This window comes from Perna viridis, chromosome 6 (genome assembly GCF_037379345.1).
Source record: "Perna viridis isolate PV_CMFRI_1.1 ecotype Kerala chromosome 6, ASM3737934v1, whole genome shotgun sequence".
In the NCBI taxonomy this organism is placed as follows: Eukaryota; Metazoa; Mollusca; class Bivalvia; order Mytilida; family Mytilidae; genus Perna; species Perna viridis.
This window is the reverse complement of record NC_142450.1, coordinates 4,361,376-4,377,164: the sequence shown is the minus strand read 5'-3', so window position 1 is coordinate 4,377,164 and position 15,789 is coordinate 4,361,376. Positions and strand designations below refer to the sequence as shown.

Below are 15,789 nucleotides of genomic sequence, written 5' to 3'. Positions count from 1 at the left end.
AATTTTTAAGAATTTGTTATGAAATGTATGTTTTACAGCAATCCACACAATACAGATATTGACAATCTTAACATTGTATACAATTGTTTTTGACTGATAGGAATATTGATAGTGTTACATACAAATTTGTCATTTTGAAGATTTTTGACTGAAATATAAGTGTCGCAATCACCAACTGGATACTAATATTGCCTTTTTTAATATTTTAAACAATAATTTTTTACTATTATTAAAATTGAAACTGTTTGCACCCTTACAATCTGCAGAAATATGTTATGTTTGATAAATTGAACTGAGATTAATGAGTCACAGGCACATATATGATGCTTATTTTGACAATTTTAACATTTCAAAGAATAATATTTGTCCATCATTGAAATTAAATTTGTTTGCACCCATACCATTTACAGAAATATGTTATTTTGAGGAACTTTGACTGAATATATGTATACATTGGAAATTATTGTTTACCATTACTAATATGAAATAAAGAATCATTTGAAAAACTAAATTCGTTCACATTTTATGCATATATCTGTAGTTTTAAAAAAAAATTGTGCATGATTATTTCACGTGTAGCTCGGAGTTGCGATAATTCACAATGCAAGTATCGCGTAATTCCGGAACTGGTGGTGAGATTCTAAAATTAATATTGATACATGTAGCACAAAACTTTGTGCATCGTAATGCACTGTATGTGTTTGATAGAAAATTTACTTTACTTCTTATTTTCTGAATTGGTAATAGGCAATGGACAGCAGGAAATACAATGGGGAACGGAACGGACCTATGGGGAATGGGGTATGGGGGAATGAGGGTGGGGAAAATGTGGAATGTGGGATGGGGCAAGTGGGAAGTTTATCCCATACAGGGACTGTATTTGTGTAAGATGCACAAAGACTTAACTTATCAAAATAAGGATTATCTTTTGTATGTCTTTTGTTAACACGAGCTATTTTTAGAAACAAAAAAATTTCAAGTCGCACTCAATTATTGGTGTATGTGTACTAATTACCTGATTTTAACAAACAGTGTCAAAGCATAGGCAAACTCATTTGAAACAAAGACATGACATTCCAAGGGAAATCTGCATACACAATGTTTATTACATTATAAAATAGTTCCATATATAAACTGAAAATTAGGAAAACAAGACAGTCTTCACAAAACTGAAATAAAAAACAAACGTGACATCAGGCGCTCCGGAAGGTTAAGCATGTCTGATACCCTTCACATTGTTAGTAAGTAAAATCTGGTAAGTCGTTTGGATTGTCCATCCGTAAAAAAAACGTGAATCTGATCTTATTTACAAAGGTTGATGAAAATGTAAATTTATATTCTAACAGTTATGCTGTGGTTGATAGAGAAATGTTGATTATAGCTTTCTGGGCATAGAATAGTCTTTTTTCATATTTCTGACATTGGCTTCGATTTTCAAGATTTTAAGCAAAGGGGAGTCACTTTCTACAAATTTGTTTTCCAACAGTTTACTGACAAAGTGCAGCAATGAACAGCAGTATACTTCAAATTCAAATAATCAATTTATTACGGCCGCTGTAAGTACTTAGATATTTTAAAATAACTTATTTCAAACCATTCAGGTACTTATCGAAGTGACAATAGTTTATGTTTCTAAACAAATGCTTACTATTTACCTTTTCCCAAAGCAAAGGAGACCAGCAACCAGATTGTTGGTGGGTAACATCCCTTTGAACATATTGCTAAAATGGTTTGCATTCAGGAAATATGACAAAAACTACTTTATAGATCTTATAAACGGAGAATAATATGTAAAAAGAAACGCAAATTTCATATTGATTTTACATGTATATATTTCCACCAAAATTCTTTTTGACCTACAATTCATTTTATATGCTATTGCTCATCGCTTGAATCTATTTTCAGATCATTTCAAATAAGTTACTATGGTAATAGCATACTTACTGATAATTCACTTTAAAACACGCCTGAATGAGTGGAGTGAACAATACGAACAATTGCAAATTTGCATTTAAAACTGATAACACTTTTTTGATTATGTAATACATATCTAGTGTTATCGTTAAATATGACAGCGTGTTATACCTGGATCTTGGAAACCATTAAAGATGATGACAACGTCTAACCTGGATTTTGTTAACACATGGTTTAGCTTGGACTGAAATAAGAACTGATTACGGGATTATAAAAAATCTATCTTTACTTTTTATGACTTCATGTCAAAAGTCATCAAAGCAGTGTAAAGGACTTTACTGTGAATATAAGGTATTGAAGATCAGGATTATAATTATATTACGTGAGCAGCATTCCTGTACTCTAAATAAACAAACAATCGTAAATCGAAAATCACTAAATAATCTTTAATTGAATTTCACCTGTTAAAATTGACACAGATAATCGGCAATTTCCCGTTGTTGGTTAACCCCATAATTTGTAAATCAAATCTTGTAGATTTTCTTTTATGGTGTAAATGGTATGCATATTTGGAGCGTTTCCTGTTTTTAATAGTTACCGTTAGGTATTGTTCCAACTAAGAATAATGCAAAGTAGAAAACAATTGTTAAATGTATATATTTGTCGTCCAAATGTGATTAAGGATGAAACTATGCAGAGTGCCAAACAGATATCACGGTTAAAGCTGAAAGCGTCGATAAGGATTAAATAGATACTTACAGTTTACATTCAGGTGAACATTACTACGACAATTACGGGATATAAAACACTTAACATTCTATTGAAAAATTTCTGAGCAAAGCCAGTGATGCAGAGATCAAATAATAATCTTTTCAAATACAGAAAGCATCACTGAGTGCATGTATATTGTCCTATCGGTTGGGTTTTGACATGCACATGTATGTTTCAGATTTTTCCAATTTTGGCAAATCCTTACAAATACTTACACTAAATATACATGTGTAAAGTGCGTCTTATCTAGGGTTAGCAAAACTAAAAAAAAAGCGTGTTCCTTATTTTTTTAATATTTTTGTGTGTTACCGACTTAAAAAGAGATGTAGTATGAAACAAGGAAATCAAATTTATATCAAATTTTATAAAATGGCAACAAATTTTTCAAATTTTGCTTAATCTGTTATATTACCTGTATTAAATTGTTACACTAAAGGAGTAAATGTCAACTCATTTGATAATAAGATAATGGATTTATTTGATTTCATTCTGTAGAAATGAATTTGTTTTCAAGGTTTATTTTGAAATTGCACGCAATTATTTACCTCTTCGTTCAAGATTTATCATGAAGTTAAAACAGAAAATACGTTACATTTTTTAAACATTTTAAAATATTTTTTAGAAAACGTTTTAAACAAAATTTTTTGTTACCTTTTCAAAAGTAATCTGTTTGATTATTTTGTATAGCATAAATCCTCAAAATTTATATTAATCCACTTCTATCATCTACTGAATGAAATCACCTCGTTGGTATTGGAGGTCATTTGTTTACAGTCTTTGAACCGATCCGCGCAACGATTTGACGGATCGATGACCGTTGACTGATTGATTGCTGACGGACCGATGACCGGTGACTGATCTAATCGCAGTTTTGTTATGTAAAAAGACGTAAAATCTGTTTTAAATAAAAGAATTAAAATAAAAGTATAAATTGATGTTTAGATCTATTACATAATGTAAATATGTGTACAATTGACAAAGAAAATTACAAAAACCATTAAATACATTGACCGTTCTGTGGTAACTTGATGCGATCACCAGTTGGATCGGTTTGACGGATTGATGATTGATGACCGATCGCAATTTTTTGTTGCACGGATCGGTTCAGGGACTGTAATCACTCGGTGGAATGGAAGTATCACCTTTTCAGAAAGATGTATAGTTACGTCGGAGTATTGTGTCCGAATTGTAGGCATGCATAAAACGTGCCTGTTATTGATATTGCTTTATTGGTTAATGCTGTTCGGTTTATTTGAAAATAACAAAATTCAAAGAGTTGTGAAACCTTTTAAGATTTTTCATGATAGAACAATGCTAAACGGAAAGAATGAAATATCAGTGTGGTCGTTTATGAGATATAAGCATTTGAAATTTTAGCGGGAAATGGATTTCTCTGCATTTTTCATAGGTTTTGTCTGAGCAGGTTTATTATACAAAAATGTTGAAGAAATACCAAGGATTTCCAAAAGCAACTTTCAAAACAACAGTTCGAGGGGTGTTTAATAAAATTATGAATTGAAAAGTGGTAGTCAACAGGCAAAAAGTAATAATGCTATGAAATGAATAAAACCTAAGAAGTCCGAAAATCTGACAAAAATCGACTTAACATGAGCAGTTAACATCCTTAAAATCTCGTCTGAGCGTGTCTATCTTGTACAAATCAGGATCTTTTCGATTGATTAAACATATATCCTGACAGAACATTTCATATATGCCAAAAAATGTTAAACCACAGCTTTTCGATAGAACAATATGTCAATTGTTTAGAAAATAATTTAAAAATAATTTTCTAACACATACAATTGCATTTTTAACCGTCAATGGATATATATTTGTCATTTTTAATACAATCGAAAGAAGCTAGGTTCAACAAGTCGTATATAGGTAATGTGTGAATTATTTTTAAACATTTTCCCAGCATATCAAAATAAACCATTCTAGCTTATTCATCGAATTTCTAAAATAATTTTTTTAAACTCAGTTATAAAAAGTGAAATTTAACGCTCAGGTTAAAAAAGTTATTTCCGTCGAAAGATCTATTCATATCTGCTATGCCTAACAAATATAACAGAAGATTAAATCAAGGTGAACAAATATGGGGTCAAAAAATTGTATGGAGAATCTCATAAATGTCATGTTTTTTTGTCCAACTTTACGATCAAAACCCCAGTGTTCTGACAATGTACATCACTCAAGGATACTTTCTCTATTTGAAAAGACCAATATTTGGTTTCTGCAACACTGGCATAGCTCAGAAATTTTTCAATAGAATGTTAGAAAAATTATGTTTTTGACACTGTTATCTGTACAGCAATTGACATGAGAAATAGTTTTACCAATGAAAAATGTAAATCAATTTCCATCATTTGGTTTGTTGGTGGCTATACTTAAAATAAAGAATGTTCATTTTATCTAACTTTATGCCTATTTAATATGCATGGTGTTAAGTAGATTGACCAAATCCGTGAAAATAAAGAAAAGACTATGAGTCGAAAGTTGAAACCCTTTATAGAGACTTGTTTATTATCCACCGAGAACGAGATACATGTCAATTAACTGTGGCATTTGGATATAGGAAGTCATGCCTGGAGCAATTGGAATGATGCATATGATTTTTGGAGAATTATGCATAGCGCTCGGACAATGGGGATTTCGAATTACATGCCGGTCAATATAACAATGAGAAAAGTAAACTTGTATAACCGTGTTAATTACATTACATGCATGTTGAATTGTGAAAATGGGATTATTATGTCTGCAGACGAGTCCTAGTCATACGACGTAGGTGTAGTCGTAGAACCATAGAGTTCCGACTGTTGTTCTACCGGCATATATACTCTACATTCAGATATATATAGAGTCTCCCCTGGTCTCGAGGGGATTACAGGATGTCTCCACTCGAGATAGTTAAATTATAGATTTTACCTACGAGCTTAAGCGAGTGGGTTAAAATCTAAAATTTAACTGCGGTTGGTTCACTACCAACTAATCTTTTAAAATATGAAATAGCATTCGTAAATCAACAAGTATTTAATTGATCAACTATAACAATTGTAAACATGATTAACATGGTAAGCGTGGTAAGCGTTGGGGTTTTCACGCGACATTTTAATTTCCCGGGACGTGGTGGGAAATTTCAATTTTTTAATCACTCGTTCGTGTGTTGTGAATGAAGACTATGAATAGGAGAAAGTTCTATTTTTAATGTTGAAATAATCTCTCTGGCAAATCCCTTGGCAAAACCAGGTGTGCGATAAAGTGTGTCTGAGAATATGAATAGAAAATTACATTGGCATTTTCCAGTGGTTAGTCCTTGGTCAACAGGACATGTTCACCACTCGACAAGAGTGGGCAGTGACGCGTTGCCATATGACTTTGCGAGATCTTAAAGGTCTGATTCTGCAATTTTTGTATGATTAGACGATATCGTCAAAAACATATATTTCATGTTATAATGATCATTACATTTTTTTAACAGAAAACATCCGGATCAACAACATCAAGATGTATTCGATCCCTTTAAATGGTAGTTTAAATGGTAGTCCATGCTCCCAGTTTTTAGTGGAGTCCGAGTTGCTCATTTACTTTTGGTACTTTGTTTGTATGATTTCAGTTACTTTATGTTCTTTGTTGTGTATGTCTGTTTTCCATGTCTGGTCTTTGTCCCTGGATTACATTTTTTTTATTACCGCTATAACCTTGGTTCCCTTGATTACTCTTTGAAATTACTCATCTCAGTATCATACTATTGTCGGAGTTGACATTTCGAAGTCGGAGTCCGATTGCGTGCAATGTGCAATAGAGGTGTGAATGAGGAATGTTACAATTTCGTATGAAAAATGTTGCGATGGGACCGGAAAATATCTCGGTTGGACATTTGAAAGGAGACGATGACGATCAGTTTGGAACGGAATGGTATGCATCCACTGATGGTATTTGGGAATATTACTATTGAATATGGACACTGGGGTGATAAAAATAGGGAATGATAACATGCGCATGGGTAATTTGGCGATGCTAAAATTGGGAAAAGACACTGTGGCGATGGGAATCGGGGATCCTAAAGAGTTTATTTCATTCATGAGTTGTACATTTAGTAGTTGTAATTTAATGTTAAGAAGATAACAAAGATGAATATTTTTAACAGGTATCATTGATTATATTACTTTCCAAATCATTCATGGATAACCTGATGCACTAATACGATTTAAATGTCGAAAAAAAATTATTGGGTATTTTACCATATATGATTAATTATTACTCGGAGAAACTGCACTCATAAGGCCCTTCCTTACTATAGTTATAGATACAGTGTTAAGCAAATCGAGTGAAAACATAATAATTTAACGAATTAGTTTTTAAATCAATAGTCAAACCTTTATACAAACAAATCATGGTAATCAATAAACTACTGGAAAATGTCACGAAATATTCATATCAAGTGCATTCATTGTTTTCAGAATAATAATGCTCTTCCCTAAACTGCAGAAACATATTGAAATAATATAAAACAGATAAAACGATATGAATTGTATTGTGTACAGAATACATGTATAACTCTGTGAATACAAATCACCTACCTGAACTGATCACACACTAGAAATCTGTTAAATGAATGCTAATTACTGCAAATTGTCGGTTTCAGATAATGTGATAAAAGCCATACCAAGGGTGCTACGGTTAATTTAATACATTACCATGATAACGTTTATCTAGTACAGGAAGAAATATTTGCTGAAGATAACGTAGTCAGTGTAAAAAACGCATTTATTAAACATACCTATGATTTTTCGTCATTTTTTTAAATGTTTGTCATATATTAAAAGGAACACATTTTGAATAAAAGTCTTATAAATTTTGTTTAATATGTAGTATATCTATTCTATTGTTACTTGATCAGTTCTTGATCAGAACTTTTTATAATTTTTACTTATCACCCCGTCACACTGTCAACCGAGAAAATGATCGTGAACAGATCTTTCATATACTTGTACACTATACATATAATTCAAGTATTGCAGCTTGATCTCGTAAACAAAGGAAGCTAGGGATCGTGACCAATTATTTTGTATCGTTTTAGAACTTTTTGGAGACAGTTTCAACAAAACTGCAAAATTTATAAACAAGCCAAAGATGTCTGTCAAATGAATAATTATTTCAATAGAATATGTAGTAATGCTTCATTTATTTTGATAATCTTTATTCAGAAAATGCAAAGAGAAACATTCCGCCTTATGGTTTCAAATAAATTATGACACAAAAATCAAAAATATTACATTGAAATATTTTAAGTCAATATAAAATAAAAAGTTGATCGTTAGCCGGTTCATGATGACGACCATTAAACTTCTGTAGTGACAACTTCAATCTTTTAACAACATAACCCGGTTTAAGAAGACTAGTTGTAAGAATACAACACTAATGAGTATGGTGTATATGTAAAAGAGACAACAACCCCATCGGGATGAAAATGTCATCCCAAGGCCACCCATTAGAATTGTGCAAATAGTCTGCGAAAGAGTAATTAAGGGAACCAAGGTTATAGCAAATTACGGCAAACATTGGCATGAAGTATTACTTTATACGCAGGTGTTGAAAGGGTGCTTCTAAAGATGAAGGGAAAGATGAGAACAGAATGAGATGTCATCATGTCTGTCGTATAGTTTGGTCATATCTCTTAATGTAGGTCAAGATATATAGCTTCTTTATAGTGTCAGTAGTGTCCATTATCTCAAGTTTATTTTGTTTTTTCATTTTGGCAGATGGAATATAAAAAATGCCAGAAACTAGGTTTGTTTATGGCCAATACGTTATTTATGTAGCGGAAACCCAAATGAAAGATCTGGATAAACAGTATTCTTTATTTTAGATCAGATCAGCTAAAAAGTCAGCCTCATAAAAGGTGAGGAATAGGTCAGGGAGTAGCGGAGCAAAATTTGTCTCAATTTTAATGTTTTTGAGGCGGGATCTCAATTTAGTATTGGAAGGGAAAATATAAATGATAGAAATAATAATTTAGCATTGAGCGCTTGCTGTATATCTTTCGACTTTTTCAGGATCAACATTGAATTTATACCAATACAGGAGTAACAAGTGTAAGACTGAAAACGCTTTTTGACAGCTGCAAGTATTGCAGTTAATAGTTTCGAATGAGGCTTGAAAGTATTGGTATTAATTCAATGAGGATCCTGGAAAAGACGCCACGTTCCTCGCACGTTAAAAAACCCTACTGTGGTATTCTCCCGGAGTAGAAACCATAGGGCTCCGCCACAGGGGGCTAAATTGCCCGACATCTCCCTATTTCCAGTCAAAATTTGTCGATCCCATTGTCCTTGTGTCCGATCCCTTTTTCATTTCATCATCATTTCATGTTCATTTTATCATCAATTTCATGTCCATCGTCTGAATATAGCTGAAATATTGCTGCTCGGACGTTAAACCCAAACAAAATGCTGGAATTTTTAATCGACAACATATTTGTCCAGTGTGGTGGACGTGTTTTTCAACAAACGGTCGGCATTCCCATAGGAACAAATTGTGCTCCTTTACTTGCTGACCTATTCCTTCACTCCTATGAGACTGACTTTATAGCTGATCTGATCCGAAAGAAAGAATATCGTTTGGCTAGATCCTTTAATCTCAGTTTCCGCTATATATATGAAGTATTATCTTTAAACAATCCTAATTTCGAGGATTTGATACATCGCAACTACCCCCAAAAAACTTGAGATAAAGGACACTACAGACACTGTGAAGTAAGCCTCATATCTTGACCTACACTTAGAAATCGATGGTAAAGGAAAACTATTGACCAAACTTTACGACAAACGTGATGCCTTTTCATTCAGGATTGTCAATTTTCCTTTAATCCGTGGCAACATCCCTTCAGCATCTACGTATTGAGTGTTCAAATCACAACTCATACGTTATGCCAGAGCTTGCCGAAACTATGCAGACTTTTGGTATCGCGCTAGAACTCTCACAAATAGGCTTCTGGAAAAGGGTTATTTTGCTAAAAGATTGACGTCATCACTACAGAAGATTTATGGTCGCCATCATGAACTCGTGGATCGTTATGGTGTATCCATCTGCACCATGAAAACTGATTTATTCAACGGGTCATAGTTTTCCTTATCTCGTCTACTCCAGACTTGACTTTTTATGAGCAACTCTGCGGATGTTTCTAGAAAAGCAGGTCTTTGTCCCTGGATTGCATTCTTTAGATTACCGCTATAACCTTGGTTCCCTTGATTACTCTTACAGATCTAGCCATTTAGCGTTGATTTGATTCTCCTCTATTTCTTTTTAAAGTGTGTGATATAACTGTTTGTCTCATTATAGGTTTTTTTCTGTCTACTTACGATAATTAATATTGCGTGCAATACTAATACGTCTTGCAGACAAAAACAGTGTTGAGTTTGGCTTTGTCTGCTGTTATGACAACATGTTTAGTCATGTATAGCAGACAATGTTTTGCTACATTGCAATCTTTGAAAACTGATGTAGCATTGACAGTTATTGACATACTTAGAACTCTCATGCGTTTCAAGATTAAAGACCTCGCCAACTTTATATTTTGGTAAGTTTTTAAGACTACTTTTAGCAACGAGGAATTTGTAAAACAGGTACATTTCCATATACTATCTAAATGCTAATCAAAACGGCAGAACCAGGGACTGATTATTTGTCGACAAATAATTGATATTTACGATGAGCTTGTACCTTCCGGTTCCAGAGAACATGACATAAAAACAAATACGGCACATTAACGTCCTATCTTTAAATGCGGCATTAAGGTTTTTATTATTATAAAAAAATATTATACCAAAGATGGAAACAAGAAGACGTCTTGACAAGATAATACTCAGAAATATCAAAATTACAAAATGATTTGCGAAAAACCAAACGTACACATAACCAACACATTTTGTGTCATTTCTTCAACATAAAGAATTTATATTGAAATAATCTAACGCAAAGAATTCCTAATTTTATCCTTTTTTTATTTTACTACCGAGATGTAGACACAGTTACCTTCTAACTTTCACAACGCATTCCAAATTGGAGAACAATGAATCCAATGTTTATTATTAGATGTACACGTATAGAAAATAATACCACTAATAAGACAGCTACCACACTCTCCAAAAATGAGGGGTTTTTTTTAAACCATACATCTGTTCTATCCTCTTTTAGTGTTTCTACAGTACCTGAACCGGTCCGTGCAACAAAATCCGTCTCCAAATAAACAACGAGCTATCTTAAGACGATAATAGCATGCTCATAACACATAATACGAAGAGGTATATGTATATACACTATTAAGCATTGACAAATCTTTAATTTTTAAAATGTAAGTTTGCACCTTTAAGAATAAATCTGCATGTTGTTCTAAAGTTAGGGCATCAGACCCTTTGAGAAGAATATCAATATCGATATTGAAATTCGAAGTATGTATAGTGTTACGTCGAATCTCTGAGTAATTGTTACATTCAAGTAGAAAGTGGCTGTTTGTTTCTCTTTGTCCGCAGATACAGTTCGGAGTGGCCACCAGACCTCGCCTGTACAGATGTTCATTGAGAGAGCTGCTGTTCATGCATAATCTGGCGTGCAAGACCTGACCGGATTTACTACCAATATTATAGTACACAGGTTTTTTACGATCGTTCAAAATATTAATAAACGTTTTGAATATATTCAAAGACGTAGAATCCCGAGTGGTGACTTGAAGGTCGTTCCATATTTTGACAGTGGACGGCAGAAAATAATTGGAGTATAATGACGTCCTAGTACGTAACTCAGATAAATTATGTGATTGGCAGGTAAAATGGTCACCATCCTATACATCATCACAAGTTTATGTTTTTCCTCCTATCAGAGAGTTTTTCCCATCCGGTTTCTCGATATAGCTCGTCCAACGATCTTAATTTTGTACCATCTGTGACAATTCGCATGGGTTGTATTTGAACTTCCTCGTTCTTGTTCATCAAGATTTGTAAATCGTTATCCCATACAACGTCTCCATATTCTACGATCGATCTGACAAAAGACATATACATTTTGCTAGTGTAAAACGAACAAGAACCAATCGTACACGTCGTAGGGTATTAATCCTCTTGTATACCTTCCTAATGATATGATCAACATGATCATGCAAGAAACCGTCGTCGGAGAAATAGATATCGAAATGCTTGTGACTGATGACCTCTTGAAGAACAAAATTATTCATCTGTAACAGAGGGTGGTTTTGTCTAGCATTTTTACGTGTTATCAACTTCGTTTCCGTTTTATGAGGATTGAATTGCACCAACCTGCAAGTAGCCCATTGGTGATTTTTTTCCATATCACTATTCAATATTCGAGCTGAATATTTGGCGTCTCTACTATGACATAAAGACTAGTGTCGTCGGCGAATAATTTAATTCAAGTATCGATGTCGTTGACGATGTCGTTAATAAAAACAAGAAATACTATAGGTCCGAGTATAGATCCTTGCGGAACTCCAGCTCTCACTGGTTTCTACATTAGAAAAGCAACCGTTTAAAACAACTCGCTGGCGTCGGTCTGACATATAACTACTAAACCATCACAAGAGACGTCCTGTTTGACCGTACTGTTGTAACTTGTATAATAGGACTTTATGCCAAACACGGTCAAAGGCCTTGGAGATATTGCAATAACAACGCCAATTTCCTTACCTTATTCAAAGCTTGGCCGAATGAATTTGAAATATCTAGTAGTTGGTTGTTAGCTAAGTCACCATGAGTAAATCCTGATTGGTGTTGAGTAATAATCCGATTATCTCTCAGAAAATTATGTACGTGCTTATAAACTCAACGTTCCATACATTTTGAAATAATACTCAGTAGCGAAATAGGTCGATAATTTTTAAGTTCTCGTGCATTTCTGGTCTTAAAAACTGGCGTCACGTTCGCTCTTTTCCACATAGTTGGAAAGAGAGACTTCGAGATAGAGAGAGATTGAAAAGTCTACATAAGGGACTCTTCAGTTCCGAGTATGCGGCCTTTAGAAGTTAGGGCTAATACTAGTAAGGTCGGGGCCGGAAGCCTTATCCGTGTTAAGGTTTTTCAACACATCTCCGAACACGGATTCTATGATTACGCATTCGTTAATCCCATTTTCACCTATGATAGGATGAGAAAGATGAGTGTTAGAGTCGTCTAGTTCCGTTTGTAAGAAAAAAACTCGTTAAAATCACCCGCTTTGGCAGTATCATCGGTGATAAGATTACCACTTATTTGCAACGGAGGTATGCCAACTTTGCGTTGTTTCATACCTGAAATTTGGTTTCATATCTGCCACCAAGACTTCGTAGACGGGTGATTATGTTTTAGCTTTTCTACTAGCTTGGCCCACACATCTTGATTATCCGTACGTCGCGCTTTGGAGTGCATACGCCTCTTTTAACGGATCAGTCTCCGTAGAGAATTCCTCATCCATTTGGGGTTCGCCCGCCGAACCATTACCAATTATTGCATCACGTGACCACAGAGCGGTCAATATATTTTACAGATTCAGTTGTTTTATTTGTCAATTTTACACATATAAACATAAAGCAGTAGATTTAAACATCAAATAATACTTTAATTTTACATTTATTTCATTTTTAGCAGATCATCTGTCATTTTACGTAACAAAACTGCGGTCAGATCGGTCACCGGTCATCGTATATCGATCCGTCAGCGATTAATCAGTCAGCGGTCATCGATCCGTCAAATTGTTGAGTGGATCGGTTCAGGGATTGTACCAAAGACGATGATTGTGATCTACCGTCTATGTACTGGATTTCAAAACTCCACAAAAACCCATACAAACAGTTGTAAATAGCTGGTCCTGCAAAATGCACCACCAAACCTCTTTCAAAACGTTTTACTTCTATACTCACAGCTGTCATAGAGGGTCTCCAGACCTACCACGACACGTGTTACTCTCGCGATGGTATTGATTTAATGTGGACCCTGACAAATTCCAAAGATCTCTAAGAAACCCTCTATTATTATCAGAATACAATAGCATTAATACCTACATTTTTTCAACTCTTTATACTTCTATTCCCAGTAATTTGTTAAAATCCCGACTCAAAAACATTATACATTGTTGTTCCTCCAAAACGACGATACACCTAGACACAAATACGTAGTTCTCGGCAGAGATTCCTCATACTTTGTAAAAAGAAAATACAAATCATAAAAGATAATGTAAGGTCACCGTCATATCTTGACCCTTATTTTGATATCAATGGTAAAGACTTTTTTTATCTCGCTAGACTTCTAACAATTAGGCCTCTGGAACAGGGTTATGTTGCTACAAGACTGAAGTCATCATTACAGAAGTTTTATAGTCGTCATCATGAACTCGTGGATCGTTACGGTGTATCCATCTGCACCATGAAAACTGATTTGTTCAACTTGTCATAGTTTTGTTTTCCTCTATCGTCTACCCCTGGAATTAACTACGAGCAACTGGACGGGGGTTTCTAGAAAAGCAGAGGACGCTTACCCTACCACTGCACGTGGTCCATGTTCCCAATTTTTGTTGGAATCCGAGTTGCTAATTTTCTTTTGCACTTATCATATTATATTAAAATATTTTTATTCTAAAATAAAAAAAAATAATCTATTTCTGCATCTGAATTCACGTTTTTAGGACAACGCGTTTGTCTTAGAAGATAGTTGTGCATTACAATCGGTTTTTTTTGTGTGTTTTTTTTTTTATTTATTTATTTCATTTCATTTCATTTCATTTTATTATTATTTTTTTATTATTATTTTTTATTATATTTACAAAGACGAGAACATCTTAGAATGTTGCGTTTTAATAATATAATGACACTACTTATTCAATGTGATATTGGATTATAGGTAAAAAAAACTTCTTTTGAATTTTAAATTGGGTAAAATACAATGTATCGTTATGCTTTATCTTACTATTACTTTAAGTTAATGTATTGGTTTATCAGTCTATTGACAATGCCTCTGTCTTATTTAGTCCATGTCAATTTACTGGTAACAAAGACCTTCTCATGATTTAGAAAATAAATATTAAACACATGTACATATAAAATACTGTTGAGTTATTGTAATGCGGAGATCAAGCATACATAGTTTCGGAACAAACGACTCGTGTTTTTATAAATCAAATGTTTGCATATACATTTCCAAATTTACTAGAAGAGATAAATGTATGTATGCTTATGTATTTTGTAATTACATGAAATTACTGCTTTTTAGGAAGAGTTTATATTATAGTTTACCTTTCCCCATTCGTCAACTCCGGACTTAACTTTATAGTTTACCTGTCTCCATTCGTCTACTCCGGACTTAACTTTATAGTTTACCTTTCCCCATTCGTCTACTCCGAACTTAACTTTTTATCTGCAAATCGACGGGTGTTTCTAAAAAATAAGGGTAACAAGAAGATAATAGAACACTAATCCGATTCATAATCAAGTCCAAAATAAATCTGGCAAAATAGATATTACACCACCGCAGCAGCTGGTGGTGTAATATCTATTAGAAAAACAGAGGATGCTTTCTCTACCTGTGCACCTCGACCATGCTCCCAGTTTTTAGTGGATTCCGAGCTGTTCATTTACTTTTGATTCTATGAACGTATTTCTTTTATGCTTATTGCATGTCCTGTGTTTTGTCTGTCTGTTTTCCCTTTCTGATCTTTATCCTTGGATTACATTATTTTGATTTCCGCTAAAATGTTGGTTCCCTTGGTTACTCTTTTCTATAAAACAAACGTTTCATTAGCTGTGGAGTCGTTCACTTTTCAAATTTACATTAAAATGTAAATTGTCTCTACAAACACAACTACCTGCTGATAACATTATTCAATGCTCTATAAAAATGAATTCATAAAATGCACGAAATTTATGGCGTCTGATTCTCTGATAAGCTCCTAGTTTAACAAGTACGACTTCTCATACAATATAAAGTTTAGTAGAAATGAAGTTTATAGACTAACCATATTTTAAGTATTTTCTTTATATTTATTACGAGTATACAACACCCACTCGATAAAAAAATCAATTTTTTGGGGATTCTTAGAAATAGGTAACTGCGCATGCGTTACAAC

General features: G+C 33.7%; 1 protein-coding gene across 5 annotated transcripts in view; it reads right to left on the bottom strand.

The window, feature by feature from the left end:
- The window catches only part of LOC148613281 (uncharacterized), a 46,550-nt gene extending 32,094 nt beyond the window's left edge, over window positions 1-14,456 (bottom strand). For 3 of the 5 annotated variants that reach the window (XR_015923320.1, XR_015923319.1, XM_088586604.1), the window contains exon 1: window positions 7,266-7,389. The gene's annotated coding sequence lies outside the window, so the exon portion shown is untranslated. Of the gene's footprint in view, window positions 1-1,944; window positions 3,258-7,265; window positions 7,390-13,732 lie in introns of those variants that run through there. The other 2 variants (XR_015923322.1, XR_015923318.1) reach the window with 2 other exon arrangements.
- Between the last annotated feature and the right edge of the window lie 1,333 nt (window positions 14,457-15,789).